The following is a 27,158-nucleotide window of genomic DNA, read 5'->3' on the forward strand; positions in this document are numbered from 1 at the left end:
TTGAACATAGAAACATAGAAACATCGAGACATAGAAATTAGGTGCAGGAGGAGGCCATTTGGCCCTTCGAGCCAGCACTGCCATTGATTGTGATCATGGCTGATCATCCACAATCAGTACCCTGTGCCTGCCTTCACCCCATATCCCTTGATTCCACTAGCCCCTAGAGCTCTATCTAACTCTCTTTTAAATTCATCCAGTGAATTGACCTCCACTGCCTTCTGTGACAGAGAATTCCACAAATTCACAACTCTCTGGGTGAAAAGGTTTCTTCTCACCTCAGTTTTGAATGGGCTCCCCTTTATTCTTAGACTGGGGCCCCTGGTTCTGGACTCCCCCAACATTGGGAACATTTTCCTGCATCCAGCTTGTCCAGTCCTTTTATAGTTTTATACGTCTCTATAAGATCCCCTCTCATCCTTCTAAACTGCAGTAAATACAAGTCCAGTCTTTCCAATCTTTCCCATATGACAGTCCCGCCATCCCAGGGATTAACCTCGTGAACCTACTCTGCACTGCCTCAATAGCAAGGATATCATTCTGCAAATTAGGAGACCAAAACTGCACACAATATTCCAGATGTGGTCTCACCAGGGCTCTGTACAACTGCAGAAGGACCTCTTTGCTCCTATACTCAAATCCTCTCATTATGAAGACCATCATGCCATTAGCTTTCTTCAGTGCCTGCTGTACCTGCACGCTTACTTTCAGTGACTGGTGTACAAGGACACCAAGGTCTCGTTGCACTTCCCCTTTACCTAATCTGACACCATTGAGACAATAATCTACCTCTTTGTTTTTTGCCGCCAAAGTGGATAACTTCACATTTATCTACATTATACTGCATCTGCCATGCATCTTCCCACTCACTCAACCTGTCCAAGTCACCCTGCAATCTCCTAACATCCTCTTCGCAGTTCACACTGCCATCCAGCTTTCTGTCATCTGCAAAGTTGCTAGTGTTACTTCTAATTCCATCTTCCAAATCATTAATATATATTGTAAACAGTTGCGACCCCAGCACCGAGCCTTGCGGCACTCCACTCACCACTGCCTGCCATTCTGAAAAGGGCCCGTTTATTCCTACTCTTTGCTTCCTGTCTGCCAACCAATTCTCTATCCATGTCAATACCCTCCCCCCAATACCATGTGCTCTAATTTTGCTCACCAATCTCCTGTGTGGGACCTTAGTCTGGAGAAGAGTCCTAACCTGAAACATCACCTATCCATGTCCTCTAGAGATGCTGCCTGATCTGCTGAGCTACTTACTTCTTCAGTCGGAAGAAGGGTCTCGACCCAAAATGTTACCCATTCCTTCCATCCATGCCTGTCCCATTGTTACTCCAGTATTTGTGTCTATCTTTGGTTTAAACCAGCATCTGCAGTACCTTCCTCCACTGCTGAGTTACTCCATTACTTTGTGTTCCAGAATTAGCTGACACTTTTTAGAGAGATTGTCTTTACTGGCTCTGCTTCAGAGAGAGGTAGGTACATGAACTGTGCTATCTGTTACCAACAGATTTGAAGATATTTTAAGCACAATGGGCAAGATCTTCTTACCGTTCTTAACTTTAAATTGCACGACACCATCCAGTGCACAAAATGGGAATCTGTAATTTAAGCTAACTAGTAATACTCAGGTGTGTCTAATGTGTTCATTCCAACAGGACGATGCTTTCACCACTCATCATACATAGCAGCGTGTAGTTTAATCACATTGCCCAATTCCCAACGGCACCTATTAGTCTCGGCCTCTTAATAAAATTATTTCGCAGACATAAAATTTAAAATGAAATTTGCCACTTGTGTTTCTCATTCCATTTCTATCTGAGTTTGCCTCCATTATATTCCTCGACTTAATGTTATATCTTAAAGGTGATATATAAATGTAAGTTATTGCTTTTGTAAAAGATTTCAATCCTTCAACATGCAACTGGCCAGTGATGATCAGCACCTCATTATGCAGGTCAATGTCCTTTTCCCACGGAGCAGTCATGATTCTTTCATTCTAAAACAATAATCTGCCAGTCCTATCTGAAGGTGAAGGCAGGCTGCCTGAATGGCTCCTCAGGGACTGGATTCAAAACACTTTGAGGATTTTTCACTGACCTCATTGTTGCACAGAGATCTGTTTCCACACAAATATTTAAAAATATACCATTTTATTTTGCAGGAAAAAGCCAAAAACCAGCTTTAACAAACAGGCTTTCCAGCATCAGCCAACATTGTTTCTTTTGTTTGCCATGTGGGACTGTGCTGCATCTATTAACTTCTTAACTATCTGCAGATCTTATTGCTGTGCTAATGTTGTCCCAAATACTTCATTGAGGTGAGTATTGGTTTCACCTAGTTATCCAATAATGCTGATCAGTCAGCTTCCTCTGGGATAGTTGCAGCTGCTACCACTGCCATTCCTGACTAAAATGGCTGCTCGTATTTTAAGTTTCATTTCAGATGATGATGATGATGGATACTAATGCTAGTCAGCCTGCTGCACATTTCCACCGTTTCTGTTTTTTTTATGTGAGTGAGGGATATGTCAGCTTTGAAAGGAGCCCTGCAAATAACCCAAGACAATGTGGAAATAGACAACATAGCGAGTAACACTTCTGAATTGAATGAATAATTAGTCATGGCATTAATAAAAAAAACATGAGTATAAACTCTCACCAAGAATAAAGAACTCCCTTGCCTTTTCATTCTCAAAAATGTTTTGATGAGGATTAAGAGAATCTGAACTGAAATCTCGTGGTGTACAACAAGCTTTACACCTGCTATATTACAAGCTATTAATTAGGAAAGCTAGAGGAACGGTGTATCATTCTAAGAAAAAAGTTTAAAGTAGATGCTTACATTGATTGGAGAAACGCCGCAACAGCTGGCTTACCCTTTTAAAGCATCTGGAATGTAAAATTATAAATCAAGATGTTTTCCAGATCGATTAACAGAACACAAAATTCCGAATCAAAGAACAATGACTTGCATTTACGAATTGCATTTCAGATCTCATCAGGGTGTCTTGCAGTATTTTACAGTCCATTATGTATTGTATGGCAAAATTTACTCAAAGGTATATCCCATAATCAGCAGTTCAGGAGTAACCAGTTAATATGTTTTTACAATGTACATTGAGGGATAAATATTGGCCACAACACAATAAATAGCTCCTATACCCTTCATGAAAATAATGTTATGCTGCAAGGTATTGACTCATTATTTTATCCAGAAGGAAAGGCACTTTCAGTGTGACACTGACTCCCTCAAAAGTATCAGGCTTTATTTCTGGGCTCTTGTCTCAGGAGTGGGACTTGAACTTGTAACCCTTCCAATTGAACTACCGCTAGACACCAACCTTGGAAAGAGGGACGAGGAGATAAAAAAAATACTCAGAAATAGATTGGTATTGAACTAATGCCTTGGGGAAGAAGAAAGAGAGACAAATGTTGAAGAGATTGAAAAAAGGAATTCCGTCGAGGATGAAAAATAGGAGCCAACTGTTCAGGCAAAACATTGATGAAAGGAAAGAAGTAATCATCAAGGGTTTTTGATCTGGAGATAATTGCAAAATTAAATTCTGATCTTGTGTCTTAGTTGGACAGTTTGATTAGGGCTATGGTTTCTAGAGATCTGAATTTTTTTTTTAATCATCTCATTGAAATAAATGAGATTCTGAAGGAGCCTGATCAGCTTGATGGTTTGAGGATGCATCCCCTGGTGGGAGAATCAAGACATGGGATATAATCTCAGATAGGGGTTCAGCTACTGAAGACGGAAGTGATGGCAATTCTTCTCTCGGTGGATTGTGAATCTTAAGAATTCTCTACTCCATGGATTTTTGAATGCTGGGGAATAAAGAGCTATAAGGATCAGGGCTGGAGGAAGGCTAAAGATCATATCAGTAATGATGTAGTCGGACGGCAGCACAGGCTTGAGAGACTGGTTCCCTACTCTACTCCAATGTGCTAAGGTGAAGGTAGAGAGCATGCACTGATTTTCTATCCATTGCTAATTGGTCCAGAAAGATGGTTACAGCAATCTAAATGACTTCATTTCTGTGATTTGCACCTTTTATTTTAAAGTGTTCAAATTGACCTAGTTTCTCATCAATGGATTTAATTCTAAGTTTAGTGATTTGCTTTGTTGCCACATTTTTTATTGTCCATGGAACTGATGCCCTGCATTGCTGGAAACTATATTCTGAACTCTGTATCTTAGACTTTGCTCTATCTATTGTACTTGAGTTTGACTTGATTGTATTTCTGTATACTATTTATGTATAGTACTATCTGATCTTTATATACATTTTTTAGATTTAGAGATACAGCGCGGAAACAGGCCCTTCGGCCCACCGGGTCCACGCCGCCCAGGGATCCCCGCACATTAACACTATCCTACACACACTAGGGACAATTTTTCTGATTGGAGAGCGTGCAAAACATAGCTTTTCACTGTACCTCAGTAAACATGACAATAGTAAATCTAAACCTAAACCTTTTATCTATAATCTACATCCACCAATGCTCTGGGTAAATTCTTCATAATAGTGGGCTTTAAAAATAATGCTTTACCCATATTTAAAAAACCCTACCATGTCTACTGTTTCATGGCACAATGTGGTAACTCATGATCTCTTCACTCAAAATTTCACAGTGGCTGCGCATCTTTACATCACAATTAAAGTCTGGAAATAGCAAACATGTTTGTTTGGATAAGACCAGGCACTGCTATGTGAAGCCATTGAACCATTTTCATTATTTGCACACATGGCCATCTTGCGTTCTATTATTTGGCAATGTAATATTAAAGCCTAAGAAAATATTATTTTTGTTGCAAATATCATTTTTGATTCCTTTTTGTTACATTCAACAATGAAATGTAACTACATTGAAAATTCTGCTAAACAGTTTCTCCATTGCATTGCGCCAAATTTTTAATTGAGGGGTGGTTCATAGCAGTCTGTGTACTATGTCCTGCAAACTCATAAAGAGGATTGTAAAGGATACATTTATCATTCTGTTACATCTGCTGATCCCCCATTCCAACCCTTGGTTTTATAGGTTCCAAATTCAATACACCAGCTGAATACCACTTCTTGTACAAAGACAAATTAATGGTTAATTTTGTATAAAAAAAACAAAAGAAAGGAACGCAAACAAACAGGAGTAGGCCTTTCAGATGAAATAGTAATTGATTTTTCCATCCTGGGAAATAGTTTCTGACTGTCTACCCTTTCTACACCTCTCATAATTTTATATAATACAGGCACCTCGTGTTTTACATGGGGGGTTATGTGCTTGAAAAGCAGTGCATATATCAAAAATCGTGTAAATCAAACATATGCCAGGGACCACATGCGACTATGCTGCCATAAGGTGCAAGGCATAAATTTGAGCGTATTATACCGAAAATAGGAGCACATAAATTAAACTTTGGTAGTAATTAGACAAGCGCATTATTCTAAAAACACGAAAATCAAGTACACATAAAATGCAAGGTGCCTGAATATGAAATTATGAGAGTCATATATAGGGTGGACAGAGTCTTTTTCCATTAGATGGAAAAATCAAATACTAGAGGGCATAGTATTTGTATTGTCTTTTTATAACTAAAAAGGCAATACGGGGAAAAAAGATGAAGTACAAAAGGTAAGCTGGCCAATAATATAAAGGAGGATAGTAAAAGCTTCTTTAGGTACATGAAGAGGAAAAAAATAGTTAAGGCAAATGTGGGTCCCTTGAAGACAGAAGCATGTGAATTTATTATCGGGAACAAGGAAATGGCGGACGAGTTGAACTGATACTTTGGATCTGCCTTCACTAAGCAAGAAACAAACAATCTCCCAGATGTTCTAGTGGCCAGTGATCCTAGGGTGAGGGAGCAACTGAAGGAAATTCACATTAGGCAGGAAATGGTGTTGGGTAGACTGATGGGACTGAAGGCTGATAAATCCCCAGGACCTGATGGTCTCCATCCCAGGGTACACAAGGAGGTGGCTCTAGAAAACGTGGATGCATTGGAGATCATTTTCCAATGTTCTATAGATTCAGGATCAGTTCCTGTGGATTGGAGGGTAGCTAATGTAATCCCATTTTTTAAGAAAGGAGGGAGAGAGAAAACAGGAAATTATAGACCAGTTAGTCTGACATCGGTGGTGGGGAAGATGCTGGAGTCAATTATAAAAGCCGAAATTGCGGAGCATTTGGATAGCAGCAACAAGAACGTTCCGAGTCAGCATGGATTTATGAAGGGGAAATCATGCTTGACTAATCTTCTGGAATTCTTTGAGGATGTAACTAGGAAAATTGACAGGGGAGAGCCAGTGGATGTAGACTACCTTGACTTTCACAAAGCCCTCGACAAGGTCCCACATAGGAGATTAGAGGGAAAAATTAGAGCACATGGTATTGGGGGTAGGGTACTGACATGGATAGAAAATTGGTTGGCAGACAAAAAGCAAAGAGTGGGGATAAATGGGTCCCTTTCAGAATGGTAGGCAGTGAATAGTGGGGTACTGCAAGGCTCGGTGCTGGGACCGCAGCTATTTACAATATACATTAATAACTTGGATGAAAGGATTAAAAGTAACATTAGCAAATTTGCAGATGACACAAAGCTGGGTGGCAGAGTGAAATGTGAGGAAGATGCTATGAGGTTGCAGGGTGACTTGGACAGGTTGTGTGAGTGGGCGGATGCATGGCAGATGCAGTTTAATGTGGATAAATGTGAGGTTATCCACTTTGGTGGTAAGAATAGGAAGGCAGATTAATATCTGAATGGTGTCAAGTTAGGAAAAGGGGATGTACAACGAGATCTGGGTGTCCCAGTGCATCAGTCACTGAAAGTAAGCATGCAGGTACAGCAGGCAGTGAAGAAAGCCAATGGAATGTTGGCCTTCATAACAAGAGGAGTTGAGTATAGGAGCAAAGACGTCCTTCTACAGTTGTACAGGGCCCTAGTGAGACCCACCTGGAGTACTGTGTGCAGTTTTGGTCTCCAAATTTGACGAAGGATATTCTTGCTATTGAGGGCGTGCAGCGTAGGTTCACTAGGTTAATTCCCAGAATGGCGGGACTGTCGTATGTTGAAAGACTGGAGGGATTAGACTTGTATACGCTAGAATTTAGAAGGATGAGAGGGGATCTTATTGAAACATATATGATTATTAAGCAATTGGACATGTTAGAGGCAGGAAACATGTTCCCAATGTTGGGGGAGTCCAGAACCAGAGGCCGCAGTTTAAGAATAAGGGGTAGGCCATTTAGAACTGAGATGAGGAAAAACTTTTTCAGTCAGAAAGTTGTAAATCTGTGGAATTCTCTGCCTCAGGATGCAGTGGAGGCCAATTCTCTGGATGCTTTCAAGAGAGAGCTAGATAGAGCTCTTAAAGATTGCGGAGTCAGGGGGTATGGGGAGAAGGTAGGAACGGGGTACTGATTGTGAATGATCAGCCATGATCGCATTGAATGGCGGTGCTGGCTCGAAGGGCCGAATGGCCTACTCCTGCACCTATTGTCTATTGTCGTTAGCTTTAAGGCACCTGAGGGTCCAGGGTTGGGCTTGTATTCGCTGGAATTTAGAAGGATGAGAGGGAATCTTTTAGAAACATAAATTTTTTAGAGGATTGGACAGGATAGATGCAGGAAAAATGTTCCCGATGTTGGGGGAGTCCAGAATCACGGATCACAGTTTAAGAATAAGGTGTAGGCCATTTAGGACTGAGATGAGGAAAAACTTTTTCACCCAGTTGTGAATCTGTGGAATTCTCTGCCACAGAAGGCAGTGGAGGCCAATTCACTGGATATTTTCAAGAGAGAGTGAGATTTACCTCTTAGGGCTAAGGGAATCAAGGGATATGGGGAATAAGTTGGAACGGGGTACTGGTCAGCCATGATTATATTGAATTTACTGGCTCAAAGGGCCAAATGACCTACTCCTGCACCTATTTTCTATGTTTCAATGTTTCTAACTAGTGCGAACAGGTGATGAATGGTAAGTGCAGACTTGGTGGGCCGAAGGATCTGTTTCCATGCTGTATCTCTGAACTAAATGCAAACGCATTTATTTCAAGAGGGCTAGAATACAAAAACAAAGATGTTTGTATTCTTAAAACTGACTTGAGAAAAAACGTTTTCTAGTAGGACTGCAGAGTGGCACAATGGTAGAGTTGCTGTCTCGCTGCACCAGAGGCCTGGGTTCAATCCTGACTACGGGTGCTTTCTGTACAGTGTTTGCACATTCTCCCTATGACCATGCGGGTGTTTCTCCGGGTGCTCCTGTTTCCTCCCACATTCCAAAGACGTGCAGGATTGTAGGTTCATTGTGTCTAGGATAGAACTAGTGTGCTGGGATCGCACGTCAGCTTGTACTTGCTGTCCCGATGGGCCTGTTTCCACTCTGTTTCTCTAAACCGAAAACTAAACAATCCTTTACTTATATGAACAATGGTTTTTACTTTTGACAAGATTTTCTTAAATCAATTGAATATCAGAAACATTTAAAAGTTGTTAAAATAGCAGGACCATTTTGACAGAAGGCAAAGATCTATCCCCAGATTTGCCAGCTGTTAAAGTCAGTTAGGTTCATTCAGGAGGCTGAGGGCAGGAATCTTTGCTCAATCTCATTGCTCTCCTCATCCAGCCAGTGCAGGAACCACAGGTGGAAATTCAGTGAGGTGCACTATCGAGCAGGATCCAGCCTGTGATGATTTATATGGTGTTTGTAAAAGGCATCATAAATGTATATGTATACAATTTATTCAGCGCACTGGTCCGCAACATACCGGGCAGTCAGATATCAGATGAAGGCAAGGTAGCGCAGCGGCACGGTAGCGCAGCGGTAGAGTTGCTGCTTTACAGCGAATGCAGCGCCGGAGACTCAGGTTCGATCCTGACTACGGGTGCTGCACTGTAAGGAGTTTGTACGTTCTCCCCGTGACCTGCGTGGGTTTTCTCCGAGATCTTCGGTTTCCTCCCACACTCCAAAGACGTACAGGTATGTAGGTTAATTGGCTGGGTAAATGTAAAAATTGTCCCTAGTGGGTGTAGGATAGTGTTAATGTACGGGGATTGCTGGGCGGCACGGACTTGGAGGGCCGAAAAGGCCTGTTTCCGGCTGTATATATATGATATGATATGATATAAGATCCATTTTCAAACCTTCTGTCTAATGATGATTGAGAGAAGATAAATATAGTGCCATGAACCAGAGACATGGCAGATATCCTTCTTGATAATATTATAGTCATTAGATATCAGCAGGACTCTGACTGAATGACAAACTTTCTGATCTTGGAAAGTAATGTGCTCTGAATAGAAAATGAAGACAATCGGTATCTGAATGGTGAGTTAAGATAATCATTGGGTCTGATCTAGTATGAAGCCCTGAAATTGTTCAGCATTCGCATGTTTCATTTGCTTCCATGAGCGTTAAAAGGGAGACTCTGTGTAGCAGTAACCTGAGCAATAGAATTTGACATTACTGAACATGTGATGCCTGCAGTGGTTTCAGCAAGGATTAGAAATATACTTATGCCCTGGAGAGAATCAATGGTTATACTCCCTGGCATCTGTGCTGGCAAGGCATAACTCCCGGAGGCATAATATTCTCTTTTACTTCCTTAGAAAGATCATATAGCATCTATTTGTTAAATCATATTCAATGGCAGCGCTGACTTCCAGACCAGTCTATGAAACTGATTTGTTGTCGATAAATCATTCATGTATGTGTTCTTCCCCTGAGTCATTGGTGCTCTCAAAGAGGCTGCCTTCAATCATTTTGGAACCTTTTAAAAGCATAGCTGGATTTTAAACATCTCCTGTGTTGACTGTGACTATTTACCCTCTTGCCCTTTATAATTTTGTAAACTTCCATAAGATCGTCCCTCAGCCTTCTGTGCTCCAGTGTGAAGAATCCCAGCTTATCCAACCTTTCCGTGCAACTAATGCCCTCCATTCCAGGTAACATACTGATAAGTTCCTTCTCCACCTCCTGGCACGACTGCACCCTCTCTCTAAAGTGGTGACCAGAATGTCACACTACATTCCAAGTGTGACCTCATCAATGTCTTGCACAGCTGCAACAAAATGTCCCAACTCTTACACTCAATCATTCTGCCTATGAGGCCCACAAGTTAAGCACCTTCTTTACTATCCTATCCATCTATGTTGCCATTTTTAGGGTGCTATAAATTTGTTCCCCCCAGTTCTCTCTGTACGTCAATGTTACTCAGGTGCCTGCTTTTATCTCTACATATTTGGCCAGTATTTGATGACCCACAATGCATTACCTCAGAGTTGTCTGAATTAAGCTCCATCTGCCATCACTCCACCCAACTTTTCAGCTGATTTTTCTCCCTCTTGAGTAAATATGCACAACATCACCACTTTTCATGTCAAGAGCAAACTTGCAAGATCACAGATGCTGGCATTTATTTCAAGAGGACTACAATACAAACACAGGGATGTAATGCTGAGGCTCTATAAGGTCAGGCCGCATGTCGATTTTGTGCATTTTTGGGCACCATATCTGAGGAAGGATGCGCTGGCTCTGGAGAGGGTCCAGAGGAGGTTTGTAAGAATGATCCCAGGAATGAGTAGGTTAACATATGATGAGCATTTGATGGCACTGAGCCTGGGCTCGCTAGAGTTTAGAAGAATGAGGGGGGACCTTATTGAAACTTGCCGAATATTGAAAGGCTTGGATAGAGTGGATGTGGAAAGGATGTTTCCACTAGTGGGAGAGACTCGGACTGGAGGTCAAAGCCTCAGAATCAAAGGACGTTCCTTTAGGAAGGAGATGAGGAGGAATTTCTTTAGTTAGAGGGTGGTGAATCTGTGGAATTCTTTGCCACACAAGGCTGTGGAGGCCAAATCAATTGATATTACGGCAGAGATAGATAGTTTCTTGATTAGTCTGGGTGTCAGGGGTTATAGGGAGAAGGCAGGACAATGGGGTTAGGAGGGAGAGATAGATCAGCCATGATTGAATGGCGGAGTAGAATTGATGGGCCGAATGGCCTAATACTGCTCCTATCACTTATGACCTTATGATCTTATGACATTCTCATCTAGATTTAGATAGCTGGGAAATAACGGTCCCACCACCAAAATGCCAGTGCATCGAACGTCCAATTAGAAAAGCAATCCTCCACCACAGCCTCTGCATCCTATCACCAAGCCAATTTAAGATCCGCTTTGCCAAAACACTTTGAACCCCATGTGCCCTAACGTTCTGGACCTGTCTATCATAACGGAACTTGTCAAAAGACTTGCTAAAGTCCATGTGAACCATCTCTACCACCTTGCGTTCATCAATTTGCTTAGTAACTTTCTCAAAAACATAGCGTAATGAGGCAGGTTTTTCAATGCATAAAATCATGCTAACTTCTCCAAATCAGCTCCTGGCTTTCAAAGTAATAATAAATCCCATCCCTATGATTTTTTTCCAATTGTCATCAGTTGACCATTGAGTTTGATGATGCCAGTTGTGCAATCTGCCTGGGTGAGACCAACTGTAGCTGGAAAGACCAGCCCTTGAGATATACACTGAAGGAGAGTGGGGCATTGGATAGATGCTGTGGGAAGTGCAGACACTGAGGCTTCCCTGTGTTCCCTGGCAATGGTGACTCAGTTGCCTTTGGCTGTGTTCAAAGTTGATACTGGCTCATCTGGTCAAAGTACACCAGCATGTTCTGCCTTGAACTCAAGACTCAAACCCTCTTGCATGAATGTCACCATGTTTAAGGCTGTGTTTGATACACCTTACATTATTTTCTTGCACAGGGCAGCACAGTGGTGCAATGGTCGAGTTGCTGCCTTAGAGAACCAGAGACCCAGGTTCGATCCTGTCTACAGCTGCTGTCTGTACGGAGTTTATACGTTCTCCCTGTGACTGCATGGGTTTTCTCCAGGTGCTCCAGTTTCCTCCCGCATTCCACAAATGTACAGGTGCGTAGGTTAATTGGGTTTGGGGAAAAAAATTGTAAAATTGTCCCTAGTGTGTAGAACAGATTTAGTGCACAGGGTGATCACTGATGAATGGAGACTCAGCGGGGCAAAGGGCCTGTTTCCATTTAAACTCTAAAGTCTAAAATGTCCCCGGTTCTGGTGGTCCCGTGCAAGGACCTGGTATGACATACATCAAGAATACATGGCTTGTCCAGTGTAACTCTTTCCTCAGGATCATGGCTTCAATACTGCCCAGGCCAGACCAAGTTTGTCACCCTGCCTTGCATCTTGATGCCCATGAGTGACTGCAGAGATCTTGTGTGAAAAAGCTCAAGCTGTCGATGTGTTTCCTATAAAAGTACCCAAGTCTCACATCCGTACAAAATGCTTGTGATTACTACTGCTTTGTACGCTTTGAACACACTTGATTGGTAGCTTGAAGTTCTTGTGATTCATCACATGAGAGACAGCCCTGACAGATTCAAACCACTATTTCCATGCCAAGGGAGTCATCAGAAGAGATGACCCTTCCTCGATACTTGATGTGATCGACTGCATTCAGCTCGATGCCATTAATACTTATGCTGAAAGGATATAGAGTAATCGAGCGTGAAAACAGGCCCTTCAGAACACTTGCCCACACCGGCCAACATGTCCCAGCTACACCAGTCCCACCTGCCTGCATTTGGCCCTTATCCCTCCAAACCTGTCCTATCCATGTACCTATCTAACTGTTTCTTAAACGTTGGGATAGTCCCTGCCACAACTACTTCCTCTGGCAGCTCATTCTATACACCCACCACCTTTTGGATGAAAAAGTTACCTCTCAGATTCCTATTAAATCTTTTTCCCCTTCACCTTAAATCTATGTACAGTTACCCTACTCTGAGCAAGAGATTCTGTGCATCTACCTGATCTATTCCTCTCATGATTTAAATGCACCTCTATAAGATCACCCCTCATCCTCCTGCGCTCCCAGAAATAGATTTGCAGCTGACTCAACCTCTCCCTATAGCTTAGACCCATGAGTCCTGGCAACATCCTCAAATCTTTTCTGAATCTCAGACATACCGCAGAGCCTGGAGCAGATTGGTGTGGGACTCAGTCTTGTTGAGACTGTTAGTAAGATGAGAGTAATGAGGCTTCAGCAAACTTATCAACGATAACTTGAAGGTCAATCTCCAATGTGCCATAAGGGCACGATCATCAGTAAACAGTGCCCCTAAGATCAATCCCCCAAAGCCTTGGTCTTTACCTTCAGTCTCCCGAGGCCAAAGAGCAAACTGTCCAGTCTGTATCTCGGGTACACATCCCTTCAAGTCCAATCATGTTTATTGTCATATGCACAAGTACAGTGAGGTACAGAAGCTGATCTGTGCTATAATTTTCAAAGCATTCTGATTCTTTTTTTAGCAATCCATTTCTCTCGTCGCCATTGTACATAAATGGCAGATAATTAGAGTGCTCGCTTCTATATCCGTCCTGGCACCATTTACATTGAGCCCCTGCAGCCACCTATTACTTCCAACAGTTGTTGAAAACTGTCACTTTTTTGAGCTTCAACCACAGTGGTTCATCACACAGGTGTTTGGTTCTGTGAACAATGTCTGGCTAAAGTGTATAATGTACTCTCAGTCTGAATATCATAGAAACTTAGAAACCTAGAAGTGTAGACAAGAGGCGCAGAGAAGGCCATTCGGCCCTTCGAGCCAACATCACCATTCAATGTGATCATGACTGATCTTCCAAAATTAGTAACTCGTTCCTGCTTTTTCCCCAAATCCCTTGATTCCATTAGCCCTGAGATATATCTAACTCTCTCTTGAAAACATCCAGTGAATTGGCCTCCACTGCCTTCTGTGGCAGAGAACTCCAGAGATTTGCAACTCTCTGGGTGAAAAAGTTTTTCCTCATCTCAGTCCTAAATAGCCTGCCCCTTATTCTTAAACTGTGAACCCCTGGTTCTGGACTCCCCCAACATCTGGAACATTTTTCCTGCATCTAGCCTGTCCAATCCCTTACGAATTTTATATGTTTCGAAAAGATCCCCTCTCATCCTTCTAAATTCCAGTGAATACAAGCCCAGTGTTTCCAATCTTTCATCATATTTCAGTCGCGCCATCCCGGGAATTAACGTAGTGAACCTACGCTGCACACCCTCAATAGCAAGAATATCCTTCCTCAAATTAGGAGACCAAAACTGCGCACAATACTTCAGGTGTGGTCTCACCAGGGTCCTGTATAACTGCAGTAGGACCTCCTTGCTCCTAAACTCAAATCCTCTTGCAACGAAGGCCAACATGCCATTAGCTTTCTTTACTACCTGTGTACCTGCTTTTTTCATTGAAAATCTGCACGTGCACAAAAATCATGCCACTTCCAAGATGGCACCCAACCCAGGCGACTATTTCGCCGATGACATCACTGTTGTTCAACGAAATACAAATGGTAATGAGTGAGAAGTGAGATCAATCGAATGACCAAATAGTGTCAGCACAACAACTGGGCTCTCAATGTCAGTAAGACCAAGGAACTGATTGTGGTCTTTGGAAGAGGAAGGACGTGTGCATGTTTCTGAAGATCTTTCCTGGGCCCAGCACACTGAGGCGATTATTAAGAAAGCCCATCAATGCCTCTACATCCTGAGAAGATTTGGTATGTCAGAGAGGATTCTCTTGAACTTCTACAGGTGTACAGTAGAGAGAATATTGACTGGTTGCATCACAGCTTGGTTCGGCAATTTGAATGCCCAGGAGTGCAGAAGACCGCAAAAAAGTTGTGACCACTGCCCAGTCCATCTCGGGTTCTGACCTCCCCACCATTGAAGGGATTTACCGGATCATCACTGCCTCAAAGACAGACAGCTTTCTTCATCAGAGACCCACATCACCTTGGCCACACATTCATTTCACCCCTGCCATCAGGGAGAAGGTACATGAGATTTAAAACTGTAACATCCAGGTTTGGGAACAGCATCTTCCCTACAGCCACCAGGCTATTAAACACTACAACCTAAAATAAGCTCTGAACTACATAAACTACTATTGTTATTATTGCACTATTATTGTTTGTTTGTTTTTCATGTGGTACCTCTGTGTGTGTTTGCGTATATACACACACTGAACTCTAAATTCCAGTGAATACAAGCCCAGTCGACCCATTCATCATATGTCAGTCCCACCATCCCAGGAATTAACCTGGTGAACCTACCCTGCAAGAATATGTTCTCTCAATAGCAATAGCAAGAATGTCCTTCCTCAAATTAGGAGACCAAAACTTGACTCACACGTACTGAGGTACAGTGACAAGCTTTGTCTGCATGCAATCCAATCAATTCAAATAGTACTGCACAAAAATACAATGAAGCCAAACTTAAGTACAATTATACAATCAAGCTAAACTCAAATACAATACCTCACATCACAAGACACTGAGGTCAGATTCCGGTTGGATAGCATGCAAAACAAAGTTTTTCAATGTCCTCCGTACATGTGACAATAATAAACATAAATCTAAACAGGAGATCAATGGTCAGCATGGACTCGAAGAGCCTGTCAAGAAAGTCAAGGGTCAAGAGTGTTTTATTTCTCATATGTCCCATATAGAACAATGACATTCTTATTTGCAATAGCACAACAGAATATGTGGACATAGTACACTGCAAACTATATAATAAACGAGAGAGAAAAATAAAGTTCAGTGTATATACACATATATACCATGATGTATCTCTAAACTAAATCTAAAGACCCAACTAAACATGGGACAGGCTTGATGGGATGAACGTCCTATTATTATCCCCATGTATTGCCAGAAGCCATGTGTCTGTTGAAATGTGGTTCCTTTTGCAGTTTACTGCACTGATTCAAGGTAAAGATTTATCTTATTCATTTTCTGAACCATCAATGGTTCGGGGAATGGTTTTTGGTTAAAGAATGATGATCGCAGTCTGGGAAGCAATGCCCTCAATGATTTGCATGAGCATTTTATTTTTCCAATTTTATTATTGCAGAAAAATATTGGCTAGATTTTACCGGTAACTTGAAAGTAGACAGTGCAATCAACAACACAAAACATTGATAGCACCACATAGTGGAATCACAGAGTTATAGCTATGTTGTAGAAATGTAAAAAACAACAATTGTCATTCTTTCTGGATGTATGTGACAATGCTAAAATAAAATGTATTAAAATATTTGAATTATGTTGATCTGCATCACACCACTTCACAGTACATTTTAGACAAGTGGACAATGTAGTCATGGCTACACATGTTTCTCTGCGGCGGTTTGTTCATTTGATCTTATCCCTTTTGTTTGATCCTGTGCAATTTTTTGTGTTTGTGCTGAAATACGGTTAGCAAAACTTATAATATGTGTGTACACACTCATCAATTGAATGAAAATTCTGCACAAAGAGTTTGGTCCATTTGCTGTCTTGTAAAAGCAAACATCTAACCCATCTATTACTATTTGTATTACGGGCCTTTTCTATCATGAATACTTAGACATTATTCACCTGTCTCTTCCTCGGTGTTAAAAACATAGCTTTCTCCTCTGAGCATAATTAGAAAAATCAGTTAATCTAATTTCTGAATGCTCCATCAGTTTTTGCATTCATTACACCAGATAGCAATCCATTTGAAAAACCTTGGCTCTGAATATCAATTACTTATTTCGCTCTAAGTTATTTTAACAACCATTACAGAATTGAAAAGCAGAGAAGATCCTTGGTTGGCCCACAGTTGCAACCTTATGAGCAGTTCTGGTTTCCATATTGTATGTAAAAAAAAGGCATAGAAAATGGTCACAAAAGATTTACCAGAAGGTGACACTGAACCTACAGTATTAGACGAAAAAACCTGAACAGGTTGGACTCTTTTCTCCTTAAAATAGCAAAATACATGGTGACGTTATACAGTATAAACCCTTTGCATACTGAAAGGCTTTCTAAAGGTAGATGTAGAGACGATGCTTTCATTTGGGGTCAATAACAAGAGACAGTAGGTACTCACTATTAGTAAGGTATTCACAAATAAATGCACTGTTAAATAATTCTCCTGTTGAATAATTCTCCTGCGATTTGCCCAGAAAGTGACCAGCATTGTCTGGGCATCAGAACTGTCTACCACAAAGTGACTAGATTAGAATGACTGATTGAAAGCTACAGCATAGAAACTGAACATTTGGTCCACCGAGCCCGCACAACCTTTGGTCACCAGTTCGCAACAATTCTGTGCTATTCAACTTTCACATCCACTCCCTACACACTCGGGGCAATGTAGAGAGGCCAATTTATCTACAAACCCACATGTCTTTGGGGTGTGGGAGGAAACCAGAGCATCTGAAGGAAATAATTGTAGTCACAGGAAGAGCGTGTAAACGACACACAGGCAGCACCCGAGGTCAGGATCGAACCTGGGTCTCTGGTGATGTGAGACAGCAGTTCCACCAGCTGCACGGCCATGCTGTCCCTAATATATCGAGAAACTAGATAAATGCAGTGGGAAAGCAATTGAACATTATGCCAATAGGTTTCGATGAATATGAATGATAGGGGTACTGGCCCCAAGTGTAAGAACTAGCAAGAAACTATTGGGCTAGATGTTTGCATCTGTGATGTGATCATTGTGTTAGACAGTTTAGCTGCATTTCCTTATCTGTGCAAATATTTCACCATTTATATTTCATCAATTCACTTCAAGATTTTAAAAAACCTAGCTTTGCTTCTTCATTTCCCAATGATGCAATTTTGATGGCGTCTGAATGGCTTCAAAATAATATGATAGTTAGATGCACAAGGGGAAATGTAGGTATGTTAAAAAATAATTCTAAATAACATTGGAGGTAAATGCTAGGCAAAACATTTTTAATAATTTTACTGACAGACATTAGCATTCTCAAGAGTCTGTCAGCTGGCTCTGGCTTCCTTTCATCAATTAGCTACAAATCCTCAGGCCACAAGCTGAGGACAGGGGATTACCTATTGCTCACAGTTACTAACCTAACACTCAACAAGGGAAGCAAATTCTCTGCTCTTTAAGGATGACTCAGGAGAAAAGGATTAATAGACGGAGAAGTAAGTCGAGTGTAGAGTCTAAATGTTTGCCTGGGATACATGAGTAACCTTTCTACCCGAACACTGCTCGAAATTGGATTCCTCGAGGAAATCAGCACTGAAGCAGGCAGTACTGTACACCCAACAGAGGTTCCAGTGTTATAAGCAGCAGCTTGAGAAACTGAGGATTACAAGCAAATGTACTTGATCCCAAGGGATGCCCAGAGCAGATAAAATATCCATATCTGAAGTGTCAAAATGACAGAGAAATGGAGAAAGGGACAGGTACCAATTAATGAACTGTTTATAAATTGAAATTACAGGCAGCATGTTGGAATTTGGGATAAGCCAAGTTCGTGCCAGTCATGCATAATATCATTGCAATCTCCAGCTCTAGTATATTGCCATGTGGAAGCATTTAATCCAAGCTCACATGAAAAGGAAGGACAATTAGTGGTAGAATTATCATTAGGCGAGTCACAGTGAATTCCTAATAGCTTGTTTACCTAAAGGATAAAATAACTAATGCGGATACAGTGGAGGTCATTACACCCAAAGTTCTAAAACCATGTAGTCTGAAGAAAATAGTCTTTCCTGCACTGCTGAATTTACTTTGATTACAACAACATCACAGTTTCTTTCCTATCACACATCAGGCCGAATATAGACAGGCTCATAACTTATCCCACACAGTAGAGAGGGTGCCAGGTGCCAGACTGTTTCACAGACGTCCTTCTGTGTGTAAGACAAGAAAAGCAGGCGGCGTTCCAAATTAAAAATGTAAGGTAAGATACTCTCTGCGTGGTGCCTGCCAAGGTCTCTGTAATTGCAAGAATGATATCAGTACATCTCTCTTCCACTGCCAATCTGATTCAGTGAAACAATTCCAATACCCTGGAGCCATGACCTATTGCTTGGAGTTTTTTTTATTAAACTCCCTGTTGTGAAGAACAACACTCCGTTAGTCCACATTCAGTTGTACATTGTGCACAGTTCATGTTGCCCTGATTTTAACTCTTGTGTGCTTTGCCTGGATGATAAGCAGAGATGGGAAGTCAACTACTAATCCAGAAATGAGAACTGGGTGATAGAAACATAGAAAAATAGGTGCAGGAGTAAGCCATTCGGCCCTTCGAGCCAGCACCACCATTCAATATGATCATGGCTGATCATCCTACATCTGTACCCCGTTCCTGCTTTTTCCCCATATCCCTTGATTCCTTTAGCCCTAAGAGCTAAATCTAACTCTCTCGTGAAAACAATCAGGTCACCTGCAAATTCATTTAATCACCCACTTGTACAAAATCAGCAAGAGCAAATAAGAAATCTCCAAACCCTATGCTGCAATATTGCTGCAGGAATATTTTATAGAGGTTTTCACTTCCAAGAAATGGGGTTTGAGAATAGGTAACAGGTAGAGACAAGTTTTCTTGTTTGTCCAAAACTTGCTGGGGCTTTCTCTGGGAGACGTTGGACCAGAATTTGGCAGAATTTTTTAGAAGCTTGTTGTTGAGCTCAGGCGTAAATTGGGCCAAGAGGCTTGAAGATTAATTGAAATGAATCAGTCTGTGGAAGGGTCTTAACCCAAAACAACATCTTTGCATAGATAGACACAAAATGCTGGAGTAACTCAGCGGGTCAGGCAGCATTTCTGGATTAAATGAATAGGTGTCGTTTCAGGTCAAGACCCTTCTTCAGATTTTGAAAAGGCATCTATTCCTTTTCTCCAGAGATGCTGCCTGATCCATTGAGTTACTCCAGCATTTTGGATCGATCTTAGGTGAAAAACAGCATTTGCAGTTCCTTCCTACACATCACCTATCCATGTTCTCCAGGGACACTGCCCGACTCACTGAGTTACTCCAGCATTTGTGCTTTTTTTTTTTGCAAGCCACCATCTAAAGTTCTTTGTAATCACAATTGAAATAAATCGTTGGGTTGAAAGGTGGAGACTGGTCACACAAAAGAGACAGCTTTTCCGGTTGGTAGCAGAAATATAATATAATGTCATGCTGGTCTATAATTCCCTGTTTTTTTCTCTCCCCTTTCTTAAAAAGTGGGATAACATTAGCTACCCTCCAATCCACAGGAACTGATCCTTAATCTATAGAACATTCGAAAGTTATCACCAATGCGTCCAGATGCATACAAAGAACTGATGATGTGAAGTATACACATTCCTATGGATGAAACATAGAACATCGAAAAGTACATCACAGAAACAGGCCCTTTGGCCCACAATGTCTGTGCCGAATATGATGCCAGCATAAATTAACCTCATCTGCCTGCGCATGATCCATTTCCCAGAGTCTGTAGTCTCTTTTTTGCTCTGGTTTATTTTCACCCACATGTTTAGACCGTAATGGTGTGTCCTTATTGTTTTGATGTGTTTATGCTTTATTCTTAATTGTTAACTGTAGGTTTGTGTTGTAATTTGTGAGCGGAGCACCAAGGCACATTCCTTGTATATACGTACTTGGCCAATAAACTTATTCATTCATTCATTCATTCCTGCATATCCATGTGCATTTCTAAAGCCTCTTAAATGCTACTATTGTATCTTCCTCCACCACCATCCTTGGCAGTGTGTTCCAGGCACTCATCACCCTTTGTGTAAAAAACGTGTCCAGCACATCTCTTTTAAACGTTCCCGTTCTCATCTTAAAGCTATGGCGTCTAGACATTTCCACCCTGGGATAAAGGCTCTGACTGTCTACCCTATCAATCCCTCTCATAGTTTTTTATACTTCTCTCAGATGTCTGCTCAACTTCTGATGGTCCAGAGAAAACAATCCTTGTTTGTCCAATCTCTCCTTGTACCTAATGGCTTCTAATCCAGGCCGTATTATCATAAACCTCTGTTGCAGCCTTCCCAAAGCCTTTACATCCTTCCTTTGATTGAGCAACCAGAACAGTGCACAGTCTTCCCAAGGCAACCTAACCAATGTCTCATAGAGCTGCATGCTGAATTTTTTACTTTTAAACTCAATGCCCTGCCTAATGAAAGTAAACATACCATGAGACTTCTCCATACCATGAGGATGGAAGCTAATTTGCGCTATTATTGAAAGTTAACATTGAAAATCTTTCTTGATTATTTAAAATAGTATACTATTAAAAAATCACGAGAGGAATAGATCTGGGAGAGGCACAGAGTCTCTTTGCCCAGAGTCGGTGAGACATATATAGGATTTGAGACATAGGTTCAAGTTGAAGAGGAAAAGATTTAATAGAAATCTGAGGGGTAACTTTTTCACACAAAGGGTGGTGGGTGTATGGAACAAGCTGCCAGAGGAGGTAGTTGAGGCAGGGACTATCCCAAAGGTTAAGAAACAGTTAGACAGGTGCACGGTTAGGACAAATTTGGAGGGATATGGACCAAAAGCAGGCAGGTGGGACTAGTGTAGCTGGGACATGTTGGCCGGAGTGGGCAAGTTGGGCTGAAGGGCATGTTTTCACACTGTATCACTCTATGACTCTATCTTCGTAGTTGGAAATTCAACTTATTTTCTCTGATGATTAGATCGAGGAGGTCACATCATAATTGGCGCAAATATCTCGAGATCAGAACCAAAGTTAACTACATGCTATCAACAATGTAGTCTGCAGATGCTGGAATCATGAGCAAAAAACAAACTGTTGGAAAAATTCAATGGGTCAGGCAGCATCTGTGGAAGGGAATGGATCGATGATCTTTTGAGTCAGGACCCTTCTTCAAACTGATCAAAGTCTATCCATTCCCCCTTCACAGATGTTGCCTGACCCATTGAGTTCCTCCAGCAGTTTGCTCTTTGCTTTTTTTGTCCCGCCCCCCCTGACATCGGTCTGAAGAAGGGTCTCGACCCGAAACGTCACCCATTCCTTTTCTCCAAGATGCTGCCTGACCTGCTGAGATACTCCAGCATTTTGTGATACCTGCTCTTTGCTCATTATCAGCAATGTGTTAGAAATAATGACAATTGTTTATGTGTAGAAACAGTGCTTTTTTTAATGCAGCACAAAATCAGTTGCACATCCAACAAAGTCATTTTATGCACAGCAGCTACTTTTGCAGTTGCTGAATTAAATTGGTTCATAAAGATGCAACTGATGACCTTCATTTACTAGGCTAAAAGAAGCAAGGAACAGATACTTAAACAGATCAGCAAGAATTTGTAAATTATGGCATCTACACCGCGGCATGAATATTGTACTCACAGCCTCTGCGGTACACATATTGCAAAGTTCATTTCAAGTGCATAAGATCACATTGGGTTCCTGCATGATTACTGCATTTCTGTGTTCTCTGATGCCTATGAGACAGATCAGCCATTACCTCAAAATGGCTTGTGGGCCATTCTTTGCTGAGGCCATTACCAAGGCTTTGGATCAATCAAGGGCTTGGAGATTGGTGCTTCCCTCAGCTCCCTCAGCTCCAAGGCATCATGTCCACATCTTCATAATTCCATGGCTGCCATGGAAAGAGTTTTTTTTTAGAGCAGACAGTGTTGTGTTCGATAAATCACCGGATTCAGACAACGGTGTTTGATTCACTAAGTAATTTATGATGCTACTAAATAATAAATTACACTCACATATCCCCGAATGTCCCCATATGCACTCGCAAACCCCGAGTACACAGCAGAGCACGCCACATGTTTCTGTTCTTGATTACCTGGCACCGTTCGCGACACAGTCCAAGGCTGGGGCCCTCTCCCCAAAAGGGCGCCCAACACCATACCTAATGATATAAGAAAATAACTGCAGATGCTGGTACAAATCGATTTATTCACAAAATGCTGGAGTAACTCAGCAGGTCAGGCAGCATCTCAGGAGAGAAGGAATGGGTGGCGTTTCGGGTCGAGACCCTTCTTCAGACCATACCTAATTGCATTTCTTGTCAGAGTAGACCGCGCCATTGCCCCCTCCCCGAGCCAATTACAAGCCCCCCTTTGTCTGCCAGTAAATTTCTGGTTGATACCAAAATCTTTGGTAAAATGAAGCAAGTTATTTAAGATTACAACAGATGTGGAACAACTGGGTAAGTGGGCCAAGGAATCGCAAATAGAATTTAACTCAGACGAGTGCAAAGTGTTGCATTTTGGTATCTTAAACCAGGGAAGGACATACAGCGATTCCAGGGAGGTGTTGTAGATCAGAGAGACCAAGGGGTGCAAGTACATAGCTTCCTCAAAGTGGCATAACAGGTAGACAGGATGTTGACAAATGTTTTTGGCAACTCGCTATCATCATCATGGCACCAAGTGCAACAGTGGGTCATCGGAAGTGTCGGCATTGCAGTTGAGCAAAAGGGACTGCAGAAGCATGAGGGAGGAGCTGGCCAAAGTTGACTGGAAAGGGACCCTAGCAGGGGTGACGGTGGAACAACAATGGCAGGAATTTCTGGGAATAATCCAGAAGATGCAGGACCTTTTCATTCCAAAGAGGAAGAAAGATTCTAGGGGGAGAAAAAGGCGACCGCGGCTGACAAGGGACAGTATAAAATGAAAATAGAAGATGTATAACATGGCAAAGATTAGTGGGAAGCCAGAGGATTGTGAAGCTTTTAAAGAACAACGGAAGGTAACTAAAAAGGCAATATGGGGAGAAAAGATGAAATACGAAGTGAAGCTATCCAATAATATAAAAGAGGATAACAAGAATTTCTTCAGTTATATAAAGAGCAAGAAAGATGCAAGAGTGGATGTTGGGCCACAGGAGAATTATGCAGGAGAAGTGAGAATGGGGAATAAAGAAATGGCAGAGGAGTTGAATAACTTTCTTACATCAGTCTTCACAGTGGAATACACCAGCAACGTGCCTGAAATTCAAGAGAATAGGTAGAAGGTGCTTGGGAAGCTGAAAGGGCTGAAGGTGGATAAGTCACCTGGATCAGATGGACTGCACCCTGGGGTTCTGAAAGAGGTGGCTTTAGAGATTGTGGAGGCATAGACAGTGATATTTCAAGAATCACTAGACAGGAGAGGTCCCAGATGATTGGAAAATTGGCAATATTACCCACTGCACGAGAAGGGAGCAAAGCAGATTAGTGAGAACTTAGTCTGACTTCGGTGGTTGGTAAGATTTTAGAGTCCATTATAAAGGATGAGGTTACAGAGTACTTAAAAGTTCATGATATAACAGGCCAAAATCAGTATGGCTTTGTGAAGGGGAGGTTTTTCTTGACAAATTTGCTGGAATTCTTTGAAGAAATAGCAGGACAGACAAGGGAGAGTCAGTTGATGAAGTTTACAGATTTTTAGAAAGCCTTTGATAAGGTGCCACACGTGAGGCTGCTAAGGAAGATGAGACCCCATGATATCAAAGGGCAGATACTAGCATAGATAACAGATTGGCTGAATGGCAGAAGACAAAGAGTGGCAATAAAGGGGGCTTTTGCTGGTTAGATTCCAGTGACTCGCAGAGTTCTGCAGGGCTCGGTGCTGGGGCCACTACTCGTCACTTTGTATATTAATGATTTGGATGAGGAAATTGAAGGCTTTGTGGCCAAGTTTGCAGATGGTACAAAAATAGGTGGATGGGCAGGTAGTGTAGAGAAATCAGGGACTCTGCAGAAGGACTTGGACAGGTTGGGAGAGTGGGCAGAGAAGTGACAGATGGAATATATAGCAAAGCGTGGAATCATGCATTTTGGTAGTTGGAATAAAGGCATAGACTATTTTCTAAATGGGGAGATAATCCAGAAATCAGTGCTGCAAATGGACTTGGGAGTGCTGGTGCAGGATTCCCAAAAAGTTAATCTGCAAGTCAAATTGGTAGTAAAGAAATCAAACTCAATGCTAGCATTTATTTCAAGAGAGTTTGTATACGAAAACAAGGATGTAATGCTGAGGTTCTATAAGGCGCTGGTAAGGCCGCATTTGGACTATTGTGAGAAATTTTGGGCACCATATCTGAGGAAGGATGTGCTGGCTCTGGAGAGGGTCCAGAAGAGGTTTACAAGAATGAGGAGGTTAACCTATGATGAGCATTTGTTGACACTGGGCCTGCACTCGCTAGATTTTAGAAGAATGAGGGGGATCTCATTGAATCATACAGAATACTGAAAGGCTTGGATCGAGTGGATGTGGAGAGGATGTTTCCACTAGTGGGAGAATCTAGGACTAGAGTCAAAGTCTCAGAATTAAAGATCTTTTAGGAAGGAGATGAGGAGGCATTTCTTTAGTCAGAAGGTGGTGAATCTCTGGAATTCTTTACCACCGAAGGCTGTGGATATTTTTTAAGGCAGAGATAGATTTTTGATTAGTACAGGTGTCAGAGGTTATGGGAAGAAGACAGGAGAATGGGGTTAGGAGGGAGAGATAGATCAGCCATGATTGAATGGTGGATTAGACTTGATGAGCCAAATGGCCTAATTCTACTCCTATCACTTATGACCTTATGACATCATGATGCAACTGTGCAAGACATAGGCGAGTCATCACTTGGAGTATTACATGCAGTTATAGTGTCATAACATAAAACAGCATGGAAGAAGCCCTTAATCCATGCTGACCAAGGTGCCCTATCTAAACTAATTGTTTTTTATCTGTGCTTGAATCATATTGCTTTGAACCTTTCCTACCAGTGTATCTGTCCAAATGTCTTTTAAAATGTTGTTATTGTACCTGCCTCAGCCACTTTCTCTGGCAGCTTGTTCAGTATACGCATTGTGCGAATAAGTTGTCCTTCAGGTTCCATTAAAATCTTTCCCCTCTCACTTTAAACTTGTGCTCTCTGATTCTTGATTCCCCTTCCCGGGAAAAAAGACTGTGTACATTCACCTTATCTATGCCTCTTGGGATTTTACACACCGCCATAAGATTACCCCTCAGTCTCTTATGCTCCAAGGAATAAAGTCCTAGCCTGCCCAACCTGCCTAAATGTAAGCAGCTCTCAAGTTAGAGGCAGGAAACATGTTCCCAATGTTGGGGGAGTCCAGAACAAGGGGCCACAGTTTAAGAATAAGGGGTAGGCCATTTAGAACGGAGATGAGGAAAAACTTTTTCAGTCAGAGAGTTGTGAATCTGTGAAATTCTCTGCCTCAGAAGGCAGTGGAGGCCAATTCTCTGAATGCATTCAAGAGAGAGCTAGATAGAGCTCTTAAGGATAGCGGAGTCAGGGGGCATGGGGAGAAGGCAGGAACGGGGTACTGATTGAGAATGATCAGCCATGATCACATTGAATGGCGGTGCTGGTTAGAAGGGCCAAATGGCCTACTCCTGCACCTATTGTCTATTGTCCTACCAACATTCTTGTTAGTCTTCTTTTGCACTTTTTACAGTTTAATAAATTATTTCCAATAGGAATGTGATTAAAATTGAACACAATGCTCCATGCAGCTTCATCAACATCTTGCACAACTACAACATAATTTTCTAACTTCTATACTCAATGCCCTGTTTGATGAAAGCCAATGTACCAACTGCCTATTCTCCACCCTATCTATCTATGATGCCACTGTACACAAACTCCTTGTTTCTTCAGCTCTACAACATTCTCCAAGAAATAGCCCTATCCTGTTTTCTTTTCTCAAAATTCAACACTTCACACTCATCTGAATTGAACACCATTTCCCATTCCTTGGCCCACTTACTTAATGTAGATCAGTGCATGTTCCTTTAACATAGTGACCTCACCACTACTAACCACTCCCCATTGTCTCTTGTATAATTGTAGCTTCCCCACCTCCAGCTCGCTCTCTAGTTCCAGTGATGACCACGGACAGCTAGGGCACAACATGTGTGTAGTGAAATTAATAAACAATATCCAGTAAAAGACTCTGTGTGCAAAGGACGTCTCTTTACATGGTGTCAGAAGTGGGATACGAACCCACGCCTCCACTGGCCTGGCATGGTCAAGGACATCCGGGACAGGGTCTCCGCCTGCGCTGCCTGCAACAGCCTATTACCTCATCAGCAGCGCCAGCCTCTCCTGCAGCAGCCGGCTCCCGAGTTGCCGTGGATGGCTGTTGCCGCTGATATTTTCGAGTGGCGTGGCAAACACTACCTGGTCCTGGTGGACTCCTACTCCAGCTGGTTCGAGGTGGACCTGCTGCCGTCCCTCACGTCTGCTGCCGTCATCGGGAAGCTTCGCCGCCACTTCTCTACCTTTGGTTCCCCGGCATCCCTCCAGTCCGACAACGGCAGCCAGTTTACCAGCGCGGAGTTTGCTGCT

Source organism: Rhinoraja longicauda, chromosome 1, assembly GCF_053455715.1.
Source record: "Rhinoraja longicauda isolate Sanriku21f chromosome 1, sRhiLon1.1, whole genome shotgun sequence".
In the NCBI taxonomy this organism is placed as follows: Eukaryota; Metazoa; Chordata; class Chondrichthyes; order Rajiformes; family Arhynchobatidae; genus Rhinoraja; species Rhinoraja longicauda.